Source organism: Macaca mulatta, chromosome 4 (assembly GCF_049350105.2).
Source record: "Macaca mulatta isolate MMU2019108-1 chromosome 4, T2T-MMU8v2.0, whole genome shotgun sequence".
Taxonomy (NCBI): Eukaryota; Metazoa; Chordata; class Mammalia; order Primates; family Cercopithecidae; genus Macaca; species Macaca mulatta.
The window spans coordinates 151,069,902-151,089,252 of record NC_133409.1 but is presented as its reverse complement, the minus strand read 5'-3'; the positions used below and the strand labels follow the sequence as shown (position 1 = coordinate 151,089,252).

At 44.7% G+C, this 19,351-nt stretch overlaps 1 long non-coding RNA gene and 1 pseudogene across 1 annotated transcript in view; one reads left to right on the top strand and one right to left on the bottom strand.

Moving 5' to 3' along the window:
* The window catches only part of LOC144340491 (uncharacterized), a 27,843-nt gene extending 8,492 nt beyond the window's left edge, over positions 1–19,351 (top strand). Inside the window, exons 2-3 of the long non-coding RNA XR_013416669.1 lie at positions 18,736–18,862; positions 19,339–19,351. This is a non-coding gene — a long non-coding RNA (uncharacterized LOC144340491). The remainder of the gene's footprint in view (positions 1–18,735; positions 18,863–19,338) is intronic.
* Positions 1,808–2,735, bottom strand: LOC720317 (dihydrofolate reductase-like; annotated as a pseudogene).

Here is a 19,351-nt window from a genome sequence, read left to right as displayed (position 1 = left end):
ATTTATCTGTTGAAAATAACTTTCTTTCTAGAATTCTGAAGGCATGCTTCCATTGTTTTCAGCTTCTTTTTCAAGGCAGGGTCTCTTCTGTCACCCAGGCTGGAGTGCAGTGGCGCAATCACAACTCCCTGCAGCCGTGACCGCGCGGGCTCAATTCATCCACCTCAGGCCCTGAGCAGATGGGACTACAGGTGGGCGCCACAGGGCCCAGCCAACTTTTGTATTTTTTGTAGGGATGGGACCTCACCATGTTGCTCAAGCTGGTCACAAGTGATCCGCCTGCCTTGGCCTCCCAAAGTGCGGGGATTACAGGCGTGAGCCACTGTGCCCGGCCAGTTTTTCTTGTATTCTTTCTCTACGTCCTTCATTTCTCAAAGGCATCTCAAACTCAGTGGGCCCCAAACCAAAGTCAAACTCCATTAGAATATCCTGCTACTTCCAACCTTAAAATATATCTTAAATCACAGTTTCTTACTACATGCAACCCTTTGGTTCAAGCTACCATCATCCCTCACTTGAACTTAGAATTGGTTTTCCTGCTTCTGTATTTTTTTAAATCATAAAATATTTCAAATAAACCATGTGTGGCTTTATACATTTTACTACATAAAAAGAATGAAGATCTGCTGGGTGCGATGGCTCATGCCTGTAATTCCAGTACTTTGGGAGGCTGAGGTGGGTGGATCACTTGAGGTCAGGAGTTTGAGACCAGCCTGACCAACATGATGAAACCCCATCTCCATCAAAAACACAAAATTAGCCGGGTGTGGTGGCGCGCACCTGTAGTCCCAGCTATTTGGGAGCCTGAGGCAGGAGAATTGCTTGAACCCGGGAAGGCGGAGTTTGCAGTGAGCCGAGGTCACGCCATTGCACTCCGTCTGGGCAACAAGAGCGAAACTCTGTCTAAAAATAAATAAATAAATAAAAAGTATGAAGAGCTTACATACTTAAACAAGGAATTGCTTTAAGTGTTTGGTATCCACTGTTCTTGTGCATGCCAGCAGCTTCTTACTGCAAACACCTGGGACTTGCTATAGAGCAGCTGGAGTACGTTCCACCCACACACAGGACAGGGAGCTGACAACCAAGGAGTGGAGGATCAACACTCCAGCTTTCTCCCCTCCGTTTCCCTGTATCTCAGCAGTATGGAGTTTGATACCGATGAGAACCTGCTCACTGACTTTAAACTGCTTTTCTTACCTTCTCAGTTCCATTTCTCCATACCTCAATTGATGCTTTCTGGTAAGATCTAGCAAATAAACTGTTTTCACTGAAATTTCAGTCTTGGAATCTCCTTTGGGTTCCCCAGTCTAAGGCAGAAATATATTCATTTTCCCATCATTGGACTTCCAAGTTGTTGTCAATTTTTCACCGTTACAAACAAGGCTGCAACATTTGTCTACAAACCTCTAGGTATACACGTAGGAAGCTTTCAGTATTTCCTACTAGTGAAACTGCTCAGTTGGAGGGTATGTGCATCTTCATCTTTAGTAAATACTACCGACATTTGAAAAGCCCAACAATGTCAAGGACTGGCCAGAGTCCCATGTGCGATGGGTGTGGAATGGCAGGTCACTGTAGCAGGTGCGGGGACTCAGTTGGGGTCTTGGAGAGGCACTTAGTTATAGCAAGAGCGTTTCATAAATGATATCTGATACAGTCAAGATTAGTGGGGAATAAAAACACGTTGCTTAGAAATAATTATCCATAAATCTAAAGTCAACAAAAGTTTTCTTTTTCTAATGTAAAAATACTTTTTTCAGAGGGAGGGGGAACAACTTAAAATAAACCAGAACACACCTTCATATTAATCATTCTTCTCATATGCTTCAAATTTGTAGTTAATGCCTTTCTCCTCCTGGACATCCGAGAGAAAACCTGGGTATTCTGGCAGAAGTTTATATTTCTCCAAATCAATTTCTGGAAAATACGTGTCACTTTCAAAGTCCTGCCTGATCCTTGTCACAAATAGTTTAAGGTGGCCTGGGTGATTCATGGCTTCCTTATAAACAGAACTGCCACCAACTAACCAAATCATCTCTACTTTATTTGCTAATCTGGTTGTTCAGTAAGTTTTTGGTTTTTTTGTTGTTGTCGTTTTGTGTTTGTTTTTTGTTTTTTGTTTTTTTTTTTTTTTTGAGACGGAGTCTCTTTCTGTCGCCCAGGTTGGAGTGCAGTGATATGGTCCTGCTCACTGCAAGCTCCACCTCTCGGGTTCACGCCGTTCTCCTGCCTCAGCCTCCCGAGTAGCTGGGACTACAGGCGCACGCCGCCACTCCCGGCTAATTTATTTATTTTTTTATTTTTAGTGGAGATGGAGTTTCACTGTGTTAGCCAGGATGGTCTCGATTCCCTGACCTCGTGATCTGCCCGTCTGGCCTCCCAAAGTCCTGGGATTACAGGAGTGAGCCACCGCGCCCGGTCGGTTGTTCAGTAAGTTTTAAGGCATCGTCCATACTTCTGGCAAGAAAATGAACCTCCTTGTGGAGGTTCCTTGAGTTCTCTGCTGAGAACTAAATTAATTCTATCCTTTAAAGGTCGATGCTTCTCAGGAATGGAGAATCAGGTCTTCCTACGCATAATCACCAGATTCTGTTTACCTTCTACTGAAGAGTTTGTGTCATTCTCTGGAAATACCTGAATTCATTCCTGAGCGGTGGCCAGGGCAGGTCCCGGTTCTTGCCAATGCCCGTGTTCTGGGACACAGCGACGATGCAGTTTAGCAAATGAACCATGACAGCAGCGGTGAGCACCTCCGAGCCCGCTCGCTACACAGGGACGCGCGGCCAAGATTGGCCGGAAGGCTTTTACTTGGAACCTGGAGGATGAACAATGATATCCCTGTCTCCACCTTAAAGCTCATCCTGGGCATCCACCTCCTGGGAGCAGGAGCAGCGCAGCAGCGCCCCCTGGTGGTCCATGCGCTTCCTTTTGCAGATCACTCACAGCCCTGAGACCCTCCTCTCCTTTCCATGCACCTGGGATTTCTTCACTGGACACCATCCTGCGTCAACTTTCCTGTAAAGCAAAAGAAGGGTGAGGTTGCTGGAGAAGGAATGGTGTCATTCCCCACCTTTGGCGAGATCCATGTCACCGTGTTCAGGGGAAGCGCCAGACCTTATTCCCCATGCAGAGAGGAGGCTCTGGCCATGAAGGCGCCTTTGGAGGGGTGAGGACCCGCTCCCTCTACACTGAAGGCCAAGAGCCTGCAGACGGCGGAGAAGGCTTCCCCTCAGCTGTGTCCTATCAGATTCTTCCAAGAGTCAAGGAGTAGACCTGCATATTGCCTCTGGTGATGTGAGCTCCACGCACACCTAGAAGTGAGGTCACCCCTGCTGGGGGTCCTGGGGCTACTGGTTGTTCTACTTGCTCAGTGTCCAGAGAGGAGAATGAGAAGGAGACTTTGTGCAAAATAGTAACCATGCTCTATACATTATTTGTGTCATAAAATAAAAGACTCCAAAAGGAAAAAAAATAACTATCTAAAATGTGTGTCCTTTAATAAAAAGTAAACACCCATTAACCATTAGGGATAGACGTTTACGGGGCAAACCAGAGGCCCCATCATTTGCCCCACTTCAACAATAAATTCTTTCCTCCCCCAAGTAAAAACACATCCTGACTTTTATGATCATCATTTCTTTTATATACATATATATATATATATATATATATATTTTTTTTTTTTTTTTTTTGAGATGGAGTCTTGCTCTGTCTCCAGGCTGGAGTGCAGTGGCGCAATCTTGGCTCACTGCAACCTCCACCTCCCGGGTTGAAGCGAGTCTCCTGCCTCAGCCTCCTGAGTAGTTGGGACTATGGGCACACCCCACCACACACCCAGCTAATTTTTGTATTTTTTTAGTAGAGACGGAGTTTCACCATGTTGGCCAGGATGGTCTCGATCTCTTGACCTCGTGATCCACCCACCTTTGCCTCCCAAAGTGCTGAGATTACAGGCTTGAGCCACCATGCCTGGCCTCTATTTTATATTTTTATCATCCAAAATTATAATTTAGTTTTACCTTTAGAAATATGATTTTGTTCTATTTTATTCTATCAATTCTTCCTTGAAATTTATATTGTGTGGTAGAGCTTCCCATAGTGTGCATTTTGCTGATTGCTCCCCAAATTGTAGTTTAATATGTATTTCTAGTATCTGTTATACCTCTAAACTGGTAACTGGCTACAGAGATTAGCTTCTATTCAGGCTTGATCTCTTTTTCACTTTACTTGTGTGATGCTACTGTATCGTTGTCTTCCAAAAAGAGGAAGAATCTCACAGTATTTTCTTTTTTTTAAGTCGGAGTCTCTCTCTGTCCTCTAGCCTGGAGTGCAGTGTCCAGATCTCCACTCACTGCAAGCTCCGCCTCCCGGGTTCGCGCCATTCTCCTGCCTCAGTCTCCTGAGTAGCTGGGACTACAGGCGCCCGCCACCATGCCCGGCTAATTTTTTGTGTTTTTAGTAGAGACGGGGTTTCACCGTGTTAGCCAGGATGGTCTCAATCTCCTGACCTCGTGATCCACCTGCCTCGGCCTCCCAAAGTGCTGGGATTACAGGCGTGAGCCACCGCGCCCGGCCAGTTTTTTGGGGGGTTTTTTTGTATTGTTAATCGTCATTGCTGTTCAATGGCTAAATCTGTTCATTCATTATCGGTTGCAAAAGAGTTATTACAGTCTCAGTCTCTCATTCCTTCTTCATTTATTATCTGAATAATTTCTAAAGTAAGAGATTTGTCCTCCCCTACTGTTTGTTTACTACTAGAAACTTGTTTTTTGAGAGACTAAGTCAAGCATGTATTCAGCTATGACCCAGCGATTGCACTCTTAGTTATCAACCAATAGAAATGTATGTATATGTGTGCCAAAATATATGAAAATATTATTCATAGCAGCAAGATTTGCAAAATCTAAATATGACATAATTGTCTATCAACAGTGAAGGGACAAGAAGTGTGAGCTATTTATAAAGTGGAGCATTGGACAGCCATGGGAGTGAATAGGCTACAGCCACACACAGCGAGATGATGAGACCCAGGCGCATGTATAATGCCATTCAACTGGAACTGGCAGAACTCCTCTGTGTTAGAAATCAGGGGTAGCTACTCTAGGGTTGGGGAGGGTGGTTTATGAGTCTCACCTTTTGGAGGCTACCTATGGGTCCAGCAGCACTGACTCCCACCTACCAAGGCCGTTGAGTGACCTGGCAGGATGGGCGCGTGAAGGCAGCTAGTGTGGTTCCTGCGTGCACATTCCCATCCTGCCAGGTCTGAGCTGGTCCACAGTGAAGCCTGGCTAACTTCCATTTGTCTGCTTGGTTGTTCAGTGCCACCTCAGGGGTAGGTATTTTCTGCGTGGATGGGGTGTTAACTTGGGGTTCAGGCTCTTTCCACATGGACTATTTCCATCTCATGAGGGGCCTGTCCAACCTATGACTCTGTAGGTGACACACAAGCCAATTCATGTAAGTACTTGGAATCACATGGTTCTTGGTGTCCCATGGTCAAGAATTCTATCTGATCAGGGCCAGTAACACTAAAAGTTGCTTTGAGAAGGGGGCGTATGTCTTTGCTGTGGATGACATGATCTTACTCCAGAATCCTAGGCCCTCCATTGTGACTTTCCCACTGATGCTTGGTTCAGCTCCATCCCGCATCTTTCCCCACCCCTGCCACCTCCAGCACCAGGGGGACTGAGGGACGGTGACTGCCTGCACCACAGCGTGGATCTGCTGCAGTGTCCTTTTTTGTGTAGGCCCCACTTGAAGCTGGCATCCTCGTATGTCACCCAAAATGTGGGCCAAAAGATATACCTATGTATGGAATGTGGTGTTGTCAGAACCCAAAGAGATTCACTAGGCAATCTGCTTCTCTTTCTCTTTTTTCGTTTCCGTGAGGATGAAAGATGTAATGGGTTTTTTGTTTTGTTTTGTTATGTTCTTATCGGAAGAAATTTCCCTGCATGCCCCTAGCCACCGGACTCATACAATTTCACTGCAGTGGCCACTCCTGAAGTTCTGTAAGATTTGTCCTCCTCTCTCTGGGGTGCATGTGTTTTACCAAGGCCTCCAGCATACTTTCCACCTTCTTTCTCATCCATCCCAATCTATGATGTTGCCAATGAAATGAACAAATTTAACATTCTGTAGAATGTTCATGGTCTCTTAAGACTCTGTTATAGATGGCAGGAGAGTTCTAATAGCTCTCAGGGAAACTGTAAATAAATGTGGTATGAATGTGAATAACTCCATACCCACTTTCTAATTGGAAAGGAAAGCACTCAGCAAATCCCCGGCTGCACACCATTGGCCTGCAGCCTTGTTAACCTCCGCTAGCAGTGATATGCGGCCAGCATGGCGGCTGCAATCAAGACTGCCACTAGCTCAAGTCTGAAGTAAAAGTAATCCTGTTCATTCTTTAGGCCCCATCAGACTTCAGCAAGGACAGAATACACAGAGATAACAGGCAACCCCAACACCGCCCCACTTCCTACAGCTCTCTACTGGTGGTGCCACCCCCACAATACCTGCAATAACCTCCACAAGACCTGCCCTGGGATGTCATATCACTTCCGATTCAGTTGAGAAAGCGGCAGTTTCAGAGACTTCCCTTTGGCCTTCAGCCCAAAAAAAGCCCTTACTGCACAGGCGAGGGATCCAGTGTGGGGGTGACTCCAGCTGCCAGTGCATCATTGCCAATTACGTTCTCATGGAATAGGGAAACAAACAGGGCTGGGACTACAGGATTATGAGTTATAATGTGTCCTGGCCTCTGGAAGCCCCTCTCTGATGAACATGATGGAGCTGTGGAAATCTGGACATCAATGTCAGCTCACACCCAATGTCAATCCTCCCCCAAATTCTGCCTATTTCCCTTGCCCAGTGTACTGAGTAAATGGCTGTAGGTTCCTTTGCAAAAGAGCTCAGGGAATTGAGCCAACATACACTTCCATGCTGTTCCAGGGTCCTTCCTCCTATGGGTATGGACTCCTCCTCTGTCACTGGGATGTGAATCTGAAAGTTGACTGAGGTCTACAGGCATTGAGAATGGAACCTGATTTTGTACTGAGTCAATGACCCTCACCCTCCTGCTCCTCAACTCTTGCTTTCTTTTCATAGATATCAAGCAGCGCCCTTGCTGGCTGTCCTTCTGTTCTGAACCTGAGACACTGCCCTCTATTAACCTTCCCCACATCCCTGCAGGTCAAGCACCACCTTGGCTGCTCCGTTGGGGTTGTCATGGTAACTGTGCCCTCTGACTTTTGCAGGTCACTGCCACCACTTGATCTCTATCTCTTCAGGGCCACACTCTCCCAACAGATAGTAACTAGCCCAACTCTGGGGCCACATTTCCTATCATCATCCCCATCCTACAGAGGACAGAACCCCGACACTTCTTATTGATGCAGATCTCTCTCACCAGCACGTTCATGAGGGCTCTGGTGCAAGGTGTGCCCTCTGGGCCTTCTGGTGGGATATGACCCTGATGGGCCTCTGGCCTCACATAATGGCTTCATCCACACCTCGACTTTCCTCAGGCTTCTTATTTCATCCTCTGCATGTTCCAGGGCAACTAAGTCATGGTTAACTTGTTGAGAGTTGGGCATTATTTTTTCCCCATCTACATAGAGCCACCCAGCAGTGAGTGTGCCTCATGCCCTGGAGTCCCTGATAAACCCATGTCCTGAGAAACTGCCCTCAAGTCAAAGGATTTTTATTCATCCAGCCTGACATTCTGATGCTTTGATCAAACACCCTCACATTTCAATCCCGCAAGTGCTCCGCGGGCTCCTGTAAGGCCATGCCGGCTGGTTCCTGCAGAGCTCCTGAGAGGGGTTCCCGCTGCGTCACAGGGGGGAGGCTTCTGCAGCATCTTCCAGTACAGGAAGCGGGAACTATTACCAGAGAAAGGCGAGCCTCCCCTGCATGCCCAGAGGGTCCTGGAGGGCACCCATTAGATAACTCTTCCAGTTTGCAGAATCTCAGGTTTCCCCAGCAGGGCCCTGACTTTCCCACAACAGGCGTGCCTTGGCTGAGTGTCAAACATCTCTGGAGTGCCGTGACCCTCACAATGATGTCTTCAGCTGCTATTCCATGCTACATGCCCTTCCTCTAGAGGAGATAAAGGACTGTCCATGAGACACTGCAGAGGCACTCACACATAGCCACCGACTGCTGTTAACAATCCTCAATTTCTCTTTCTCCTTTTATAGGGCACCAACACAGCCAAGTTGTATTCAGCCAACTCCACTGTCTCTCTCTGTAGGTTTCCCTCTCACCCTGTCGTTACTGTGCAGAGGCTTCTATCATCACACCTGCCATAGCTTCCCCTAACCAGGGCATCTTCTCAGGTCAGCACTGGGCAGATCCACAGTTGCTCGGCTGCACCTTGTGCTATGAACTTTCTGTGTCCTCCACCAACCCAGATGGCGTCCTCTTGGCCAGTCAGGCAGTGGGTGAGCTCATCCCAAATCCCCATGCTTTGGCCTGTGTTCTTGGAACACTCCTGACACCACTCTTGTTAGTTAGGGTCCCTTGAGGAGAAGACCCTAATATTTATTAAAAGTGTGATATTTTATTCAGGGAAATGCTTATGAGTGAAATTGGGGAGGAAGACAGAAAACGCTGGTAGAGCCATTGTGGGTGACGCAAGTCTAAACCCCAGTGAAGGAGAGAGGGAGGGAGAGTCAGCTGGAAGTGCCCTAGACCCAGTGCAGGCTAAGGGAAGTTCAGTAAGAGGATCAGGGAGCCCTGGAGCTCAGTTTGCCTTCAGTGGAGGAAAGATCCTGCTTTAGTTTCCCTGCTGTTCTCAACCGTTGGCTGGAAGAAGCTCATGGGAACATGGTTTCAGAGAAAATGTAGTGATAGGCTTCAGGCTAGAATAGCTGGGACCATCATCAGTTACACTTCCTCTAGCTGAGGGTCTCAGATGTGCATTCCCGTGACTGCCACAATGGCCCAGTGGTGAGAGAAAAAATGATGATGATAAAAGAAAAAAAAGGAATGGACTGTTCAATTAGTAGATGAGATAGGATGCGGTTTGGACACCGGCAGAGGAACTGGCTCTGGCTGGGACTAGGTCAGCCTACAGCAACTGTCTATGTGGTGGAAGGTCCATCAAGCAGTGCAGCTGTAAATGCATGAGCTCATGGTGGTGGAATCTGTGAAGTTGTCTTCTAATGTGTTCACTTCTCTCAGTGAGGTAGGAAACAAGGCCATCAGCTGAATTAAGAATGGAGAAGGAGGGTTGGACATGTGAGCACAGAGAGAAGGTGTGTAAGAGTCACCCAGCCCGGAGGGGGCTGAGGGTGAGCCATGCAGGGAGAAGGTGATTGCTGGCCGTGGTGGGGGCTCCCCATGAGGTTTGGGTCATGAAGGTAGAGAGAGCAGTCAGATTCCTGTGTGCTGCTCTCCTGCAGCTCAGGAAGCAGGTGCAGTGTAGGCAGAGGTGGAATCCACCAGCTGAGTAGTTTTGCCAAGCAAGTGTGACAACGCAAGGGAGAGGCAAGGGAAATCATCTACCATAGAATCCAAAATGGGTGAGGAGGGAGGAGAGGACATTCAAGGCTGAGGGACAATGGGTGGATGGCAGGATCACTAGATTGGGAATCCCGGGGGGCCCAGGGGGTCAAAGGATTGCTGGAATTGATGTACTACAGGGTGGACACCAAGCCTGAAAAACACATACATATAGAGTGAATTATTTGCTGATATCAAATTATAGCATATGATAAAATGATAGTATCTGTGTTCTCAGAGCCTGTGGCCACCCTGCAAGGGGATGAGTGGGAAGACGGTCAGAGAGTGGAAAGTGTGAGACTGAGAGTATTTAAGTGCTGGGGTTCTTGGCCATGATGAGGCCTAGATGACAAGGGCACAGGGCCCAGGCACAGCAGAGGAAAAGGTCATTGAGGAGATGAGGTTTAGGATCTCAGAAACCAGGGAGTGAGGGCATCCTCTCTGCTGTATGGGTGTCTATTGCTGTCATAAAAATTACCACAGGCCAAGTGGCTTTAAACAGCACCTCTTTGTCATGTCACAGTTGTGTGGGTTGCAAGTCCACCCAGTCTCATGGAGCTGAGACCAAGGTATGGGCAGGTCTGTGTTCCTTCCTGGAAACTCTGGAGAAAAATCCACTCCCAAGTTCATTCAGGCTCTTGTCTGAATTCACATTCTTGTAGATAGGACTGAAGTCCCCGTTTCTTTTCCTGTGGCGCATCCAACCTCCCGGCTTGGAACTTCTGGCTTCCTCTGCTGTGTCTTCTCTTCTTCCCTCTTCTGCAACATCTGTGACTCCAGCCAGAGCACGTTCTCCACTTTTAATGGCTCATGTGATTTGATTGGGCCACACAGAGAGTCCAGGAGAATCTCCTTATTTTAAGGTCCTTAATCTTCATTACATGAGTAATGTCTCTTTTGCCATGTAATGCAAGCTGTTCACAGGTTCTAAGATTGAGGCTGGACTTCTTTGGGGACCATTACTCAGCCCACCACATCTGCATATGTTGAAGTCATCAATATCAAGGAGACAGCACTGCTGGAGAGGGAGCCAGGGAACCAGGAGCTACAAGTCAGGATTGAGAGGAACGGCCTGGGGCCCACAGGGAATGGCTACAATGAAGGGAGTGGGGCCCTAATCTGATGACAGCTGAGGGAGGTTTGGGAGGAGGGAGGCAGAAAGGTCTCAAAACCACAATGAGAAATGAGTCCAAAGGTACAAGTCCCTGGGGAAAGTCCCCATGTGGGAGGACTTCTGAAGGGTCTGTGTCCTCCGGAAAACCCAGGTTCCTGCTGGAGCTGCGAGATCAGGAACATCCTGAGAGAGGATGTGGAGGTTTCGCTGATCAAGGGCTGAGAATTCCAGGGGGTGCAGTGGAAAGATTTCTGGAGTTGCGGTGGGAGGATGAGGGGGACAGAAGAGGGGTGTGCAGTGACTTGTGGGGATGCGAGTGCAGGGTGTTTGGGGGACCCAGAGTGACTGACACAAACAGGGAAAGGGCATGAGGAGCTCAGTCCTGGTGGACTCGAGGCAGACGATGGTGCTGAGGCTGTGGGAGACGAGGGAGGAGGAGCAGGGTTGGCTGTCACCTGGGCTTTGTCCATGGAGGTGAGGACGGTGGAGTGGTTGGGTCTTAGTGCTGTCTGGACCTTTCTTGACCCCCTGATGACAGAATGGAGTGCCTGAGGCAGGGGGATTCCTAGAGGATTGACCCTTGAACGTGAGGAAGGGAAGTGAGCTCATTCCAGGTCTCAGGTCTACCCTGACACCTTCTGCAGGTGGTGTCACTTCTGGGTCCCATGTGTGACCCCAGGATAGGGCCCTCTTCTTCCCTGCTGAGGAGATGGAGGCCCAGGGGAGCTGTGCTCAGATTTGATTATGCCAATATGCATGTTCACATCTTAAAATATGATGTGGAAGTGGAGATGTTGTTTCCAAATAAAACAAAACTGAGTAAACAGGAGTTTTAAAAAACCTGAGCAATGGAGAGAAGAAGAAAATGTTTCTGCTTTTCAGTTTTCCCGAATGTTGCTGTCAAGGGGCTGGAGAGAGAAGTTGCAGGAAGAACAGAAACCTCGGAAAGGGCTGGAGCTCCTGAGCTCTGCTCACCTCCACAAGAAAGACCTTTGGGAAATTATTAAGACAATTTCCCATTACTTTGAAATTCTGTAATATTAGGGAATTCTAGGAGCTCTCTTCAGTGTAATAACAATATTATTGTTGGAAAAATGTTATTTGTTAAGAGATGAGTACTGACGTATTTAGGAATGAGGGTCGTGATGTTAGCAGTGATTACCAAAGTTTCAACAAAAATTATGGAAATATAATTTATTACATATACAAAGGAAATAATTAGATCTATGGTGACCATTGTATTCTTTGAAACTTTAGGACTCTTGGAAATTTTTTACAATAATTTGGAGAAAATTTTAAGGCTAATAACACATAATCACATGAGAAATGTTCACCACATCATGTGGAGTGGAAATTCAGTTTTGAGACCAGATGAGGTGGCTCATGCCCGTAATCCCACAGCTTTGAGAGGCTGAGGTGAGAGGATCACTTTAGGCCAGGAGTTCGAGAGCAGTCTGGGAAACATAGCAAAACCCCACCTCTACAAAATCCTAAACAATTAATTGAACCTGGTGACGGGTACCTGTGGCTCTAGCTAGCTGGGAAGCTGAGTCGGGGTGATTGCTTAAGCCTAGGAGTTCAAGGTTATAGTGAGCTGTGATCATACCACTGCAATTTAGCCTCAGTGACAGAGCAAGACCCTGTCTCAAAAAAAAAAAAAAAAAAAGGAATATTTAGCATTTAAGAGCATTCAAGAGCATGTGCACAAGAATGCGTCAGTTGTGTGTATTTTGTGTGACTGTATCATTGTGTAGAGAGTATCTGAGTAAGAGCGTATATCAATCTGTGTGGTGGCATCTTTGTGTCTGTGTGTATTGGTGTGTGTGTCTATGTGTGCATTCATTCATTCATTCATTCACTCAACTAGTATATTTAAAGTAACAATCAGGCACTATTCAGAGCAAGGGAAATGCAGCTGTGAACAATCAAAATCACTGTCCTTGTCCTCATGACGCTTGTATTCTAGAGGAGAGAAATAATCAATTAAAATAAATACATTCATAGCTGGGCACAAATGTGTGTAATCCCAGCACTTTAGGAGGCTAAAGCTGGAGGACCCCTTGAGTCCAGGAGTTTGAGACCAGCGTGGGAAACACAGCAAGACTCTATTTGTACCAAAAAAAAAAAAAAAAACTAGCTAAGTGTGGTGACACACACCTGTAGTCCCCAGTTACTTGGGAGGCTGAGGTGGGAGGATCACTTGAGCCCCGGAGTTCCAGGCTACAGTAAGCCGAGATTGCACCACTGCACTCCAGCCTGGGTGACAGAGCACAATCCGGTCTCTCCAAATAAATAAATAAGTAAATAATTCTTAAATGTTAGTAAAAGGGTTGTGAACAAAAACAAAGCAGAGTGGGATCAGAGGGGATGGGAGATGCCACATGAAGTGGGCAGTGCAGGGACGGGCTCTCATGGAATGAGGAGAATGTCAGGGTGGAAGGGAGCCCTGGAGATGAACTTCCAGGCTCCATGTCCCAGGTTCAAGGGATTCTCCTGTCTCAGCCTCCCGAGTAGCTGGAATTACAGGTGTCCACCACCGTGCCTGGCTAATTTTTTTGTCTTTTTAGTACAGACAGGGTTTCACCATGTTGGCCAGACTGGTCTTGAACTCCTGACCTCAAGTGATCCACCTGCCTCGGCCTCCCAAAGTGCTGGGATTACAGGCGTGAGCCACCACGCCTGGCCCCAAGAGGGATTTTTCACGTAACATGCTTTGAAAAGATTCTTCAAAACATTCCAAAGGTATTACAGGGAAAATTTCCTCCCCCAGGTCCTCTGCCAGAAATGAGCACGTTGCCAAGTCTCATGCATCCTTCCTGGAAAGCAGTTATGCACGTGTTATTGTTGTTACATGAAGAAGGAGCACTGAAAAGAAAGAAGGAGTAGAAGAAATGTTTCTTCTTTTCGGTTTTCCGCAGTGTTGTTATGAAGGGCTGGAGAGAGGGTTTGCAGGGAGGAGACAGAAACCTCAGGGACGGCACAAGGCTCCAGAGCTTCCCTCTCCTCTCATCGTTGTGGAGTCCCTTGCTGCTCAGAGGCTCCTTCACCCCCACTGATGCTCAGCCCCGGATCAGCCATCTCTGCCTGACTTACAGCCCACTCGTCTCTTCTGCTCAGAGAATCCGAGAGCATCGTGGCGGCGCCCCCCGTGTGGCCACAGGGCTAAAGACACCTGCTCAGCCAAGACCTCCTCTGTTTTTCCCTGGGGTCCAGCCAGCAGGACAGGGGTCTGAACACAAGAGGGCGCGCCTACCCTATGTCAGGGTTGGGATCAGCCGTGTCTGTGTGGTTCTATTCATGTACCCTTTACTGTATTCCACTGATTTATGCCTATTTTATGCCAATATCACACTGCTTTTTATTACTAGATGTTTATAGTAAATCTCGAAATCACCCAATAGCATCCTCCAAATTCTTCTTTTAAAAATTATTTTGGCTATTCAGTTATTTGTATTTCCATAGATTCAGCTTGCCATTTCTTTAAACATTTCTTTTAAAGCTCACCAGTGTTTTAATTGATATTACACTTAATGTAATAGCTCAGTTTTGGAGAATTAATAACATCGGAGATTCCAGTTCTTGAATGCACTATCTCTCTGTTTATATCAATCTTCTTTACTTTCTGTTGGTGGTGCCATGTAGAACTTAGTGTACAAATCATACACACTATTAAAACATTGATGCCTGGACATGGTATTACTTTAATCATTGTTTTATAAGTGGATTTTTAAATTTTTCATCATTCTGATTTTACATTACTTGTAGATACATTACTTTTGTAGAGGAATTGTACCCTACAATTTTCATAAATTCACTTATTACTTCTAGAAGTTGTATTTGCCTTAGGATTTTCCACTTGCATAATATTGTCACCTGCAAACAAGGACATTTTACTTCTCTTTCATTTATAAGTCTTTCATTTCTTTTTCTTGGCTTAATGCTCCGGCCAGGACCTCCAGGACAATATCTTTGCTGTTTTCCTGATCTTAGGTAGAGAGTAATCAATTTTCATTATAAAATATAATGTGAGTTGTAGGTTTTACATAGAAGCCCTTGATCAGATTGAAGAACTTGCCTACAATTCCTATTCACTGACACATTTTATCACAAGTGAGTGTTGCATTCTATTTTTTATTAATTTATTTTTTTAACTTTTAGGTTCTGTGGTACATGTGCAGGCTTGTTATGTATTTAAATTCCATGTCATAGGAGTTTGGTGTACAGATTAATTTATCATGCGGGTTACAAGCATGGTACTTGATAGGATGTTTTTTAACCCTCACTCTTCTCCCATCCTCGACCCTCTAGTAGGCCCTGGTGTTTACTGTTTCCTTCTTTTGAGTCAATGTGTAGTCACTGTTGAGCTCCCACTTATCAGCGAGAACTCATGGTGTTTGGTTTTCTGTTCCTGTGATAGTTCTCAGAATAATGACCTCTAGCTCCATCCATGTTCCTGCAAAGGACATGACCTTGTCCTTTTTTATGGCTACATAGTATTCCATAGTGTCTGTGTACCATCTTTTCCTTATCTAGTCTACCATTGATGGGTTTTTAAGTTGATTCCATATCTTTGTTATTCTGAATAGCACTGCAATGAACATACACGTGCATGTGTCTTTATGGTAGAATGATTTATATTCCTTTGGGAATAGACCCAGTAAAGGGATTGCTGGGTCAAATGGTAGTTCTCTTTGAAAAATTGCCAAACTATTTTCCATAATGGCTCAACTAATTAATTTGCATTCCCACTAGCAGTGTATAAGTGTTCCCTGTTCTCTGCAACCTTGCCAGCATCTGTAATTTTTTGACTTTTTAATAATATCCATTCGACTGGTGTGAGATGGTATCTCATTGTGGTTTGGATTCATATTTCTCTAATGATTAGTGATGTCGATCATTTTTTCATATGCTTATTGGCCATGTGTATGACTTCTTTTGAAAAATGTCTGTTCATGTCCTTTGCCTACTTTTTAATGGGGTTGTTTTCTGCTTGTTAATTTGTTTAAATCCCTCATAGGTTCTGGATAATTAGGCCTTTGTCAGATGCATAGTTTGTAATATTTTCTCCCATTCTGTAGGCTGACTGTTTATTCTGTTGATAGTTTATTTTGCTGTGCAGAAGCTCTTTTATTAGATTCCATTTGTCAGTGTTTGTTTTTGTTGCACTTAACTTCTGGCGTCTCTTCTTTTGATACCTTTTAAACATGTTTTTAAAAAAAATTTTTTTTTTTGCCTTTTATTTTAGTTTCAGGGCACTTGCCAACAGCTGAGGCAGCATAGTGGGGAGCAGGTGCTTCCGCTGGTGTGAGGATACCGCCGGGAGTGGGGCTGTGGTGTTCTTTTGTAATGCTGGCACCAGCAGTAGTGGTGGCTTGGTGGGGGGGAGTTGCTGCTGTCTGTTCTTGCACCGGCGCAGGCGGCTGCAACAGCCAGGAAGATTGCTTGAACCTGAGAGGTTGAGGCTGCAATTAGCTATGATTGTGCCATTGCACTCAGCCGTGGTGACAGAGTGAGACCGTTTCAAAAAAAAATTATTTATTTTATTTATTTATCTATCTATCTATCTATTTATTTATTTATTTAGAGACAGAGTCTCACTTTGTCGCACAGGCTGGAGTGCAGTGGTGTAATCTTGGCTCACTGCAACCTCCGCCTCCTTGGTTCAAGAGATTCTCCTGCCTCATCCTCCTGAGTAGCTGGGATTACAGGTGCCGACCACCAGGCGCGGCTAATGTAGTATTTTTAGTAGAGGTGGGGTTTCACCACGTTGGCCAGGCTGGTCCTAAACTCCTGATGTCAAGTAATCTCCCCACCTTGGGCACCCAAAGTGCTGGGATTACAGGCGTGAGCCACAGCACCCAGACTGTTTTTTACTATATTGATTGAGTTGTATTATTTAATTTGCAGATGTTAAATCAAACTTACTTCTCCATATAAAACCAGTCTGGCATGACATATTGTTCTTTTTATGTTTATTTGAATTTGATAATTTTTGCATAGATTTTTGGGTCTGGGTTCAAGATAAATACTTGTTTGTGGTTCTTTTTTCTTGTGATTTTGTTGTCTGGGTTTTCTCTTCTTTTTTCTTAATCTTAGTAATATTGGCCTCATAGAGTTGAAAATGGTTGCCTCCTTTAATTTCAAAAATGATGTGTTTAAAATTGATGTTATATGTTCCATACAATTCATCAGTGAAGTCTTTTGGACCTAGAGTTTCCTTTATGGGAAGGAATTCAATTACACATTCAATTTCTACAATTTATACATAGCTGGCCACATTTTCTATTTCTTCTTGGGTCAGTTTTCATGAGTTTTCTCTCTCAAGGAAATTGTTCATTTGGTTGTCAAACTTACTGGCATGAAATTATTAATATTTCTTTTCAGGACATGAAGACTGTGCACTGATGTTCTTTTCTTCCTGATATTGTTAATTTGGGTCTTTATGTCTTGATCAGTCTAGCTAGGGGTTTATAAAATTTACTGATTATTTTCCCATATAACCAACTTTTTGATTTATTAATTTTATTTATCTTTCTGATTCATTGACTTCAGTTTCATTATTATTTCCTTCCTCTGCATGCTTTGGTTCACTTTGTTCCTGTTTGTTTTTTTATGGCAGAAGCTAAGTTACTAATTGGAGACCTTTCTTCTTTTCTGATACAGGAAAGTAAAGATACCAAATTTTCTCTAGTACTACAGCTACATTCCATACATTTTGATTTATTGTACTTTCATATCCTTCAGTTTAGAAGACGTCCTAATTTCTCTTGTGATTTCATTGACAAAATTGTCGATCAGAATTGTGATGTTTAATTTCCAGATACTTGGTATTTTTTATGATAATGTATCTTAGTCCATTTGGGCTGTTGAAACAGAACACTGTAGTCTGTGTGGCTTATAAACAACAGAAATCTATTTCTCACAATTCTCACAATTCCAGAGCCTGGGAAGTCCAAGGTCAAGACAATGGCAGAGACAGTGTGTGATGAAGGGTGCATCCTGATTCACAGATGGTGTCTTTTCTTGGTGTCCTTACATGGTGGAAGGAGCAAAGGAGTTCAATGAGGTCCTTTTTATAAGGGGACTGATCTCACTAATAAGGGCTCTGCCCTCAGGACTTAATCACCTCCTAAAGGCCCCACCTCCAAACACCATCACATTAGGGATTAGGTTTCAATATGTGAATTTAGGGGATGACAGAAACATTCAGTCCACAGGGTCATCTTATTGTTACTGATTTCTAATGTGTTTCCATATGGTCAGAAAATATATCTCGTATGATTTCAATATTTTCAAATGTATTGTTTTATGGCCTGAAATACAGTTTCTCTTGGTAAATGTCTCATTCACACTTGAGATCATATGTATTTTTTCATTGACGTTCATATGTATATAAGTCAATAAAGTCTGCAAGGCTAATGCTTTTTGGTTTTCTAGGTATTTGTTGGAATTTTTTATAGTTTTTAAATGTATTGCTAAAGAGAAACTTTTAACATATCTAATCATGCTCATGCAATTCTCCATTTCTATCTCTGTAATTTTGTCAACTTTTTTCATGAACTCTGAAGTTATGCAATTGGGCCCATTTCGGATTGCATGTCTTTTTGTTGAATTGACACTTTTGTTATGAAGTGTCTCCTTTTTTTAATCTCTGGTAATACATTTCATTTGAAAGTCTCTTTTTTACTGGTAGTACTATAACTCTTTCAACCTCCTTAAGTTTACTGTTTGCATGACATTGCTTTTTGCATCCATTTTCATTTGACTTGGACTTATGTGTGCCTGCAATAGTGTGTTTCACAGTGCTAAATTGGACAATTTATAAAGAAAAGAGGTTTAATTAGCTCAGCATTCCACATGGCGGTGGGGGAGCTCCCAGGAAAGTTACAATCATGGCAGAAGGTGAAGGGGAAGCAAGGCACCTCTTACAGGGCAGCAGGAGGGGGTGGGAGGAGGTGCCACACTCTTAACCAATCAGATCTTGTGAGAACTCACTATCATGAGACCAGCAAGTGGGAAATCACCCCCCATGAACAGTACTACAGCCTATGAGGTCTTGGTCACACCAAAGCTCTTCCCCATAACGAGCTGCCTCTTACTGCCATCAGGAACCCCAGGAGCTGGACATGGGATTCTTTGCCATTTCTGAGGAGGAGCTGGAGAGGTCCCAGAGCATATATACCTTGATCCAATTGGAACCACAGTGGAGTCAGGCAGAACTCGGCATTGGGCAGGGTAATATGTTTGTTTTAATTTGCTGGGGCTGCCATAACAAAGTAACACACTGGGTGACTTAAACAACAGAAATTCATCGTCTCACAGTTCTGGAGACTGGACGTTCAAGGTCACGGTGTTGGCAGTGCTGGTTTCTTCTGAGGCTTCTTCCCTTGGTTTGTAGATGTGTTCTCTCTGTGTCTTCACATGGTCACTCCTCTGTATCTTCTCTTTTTATAAGGACACTAGTCACATTGAATTAGGGCACAGTCACATGACCTCATTTTACCTTAATGACCTCCTTAAAGACCTCTCCAAACGCAGTCACTTTCTCAGGTACTGGGGGGTTAGGATATCAACATGCCAATTTTGGGGGGTACAATTTAGCCCGTAACAGTCTAGATTATCCTTGAGATTGCATTTTCTGAACAATAAAATAGAGTAAATCTCTTTAGCTTGATTCTGTCTCTTGATACTCTGAAATTTTGTTCTTGCAGCGAGAACAAAAAA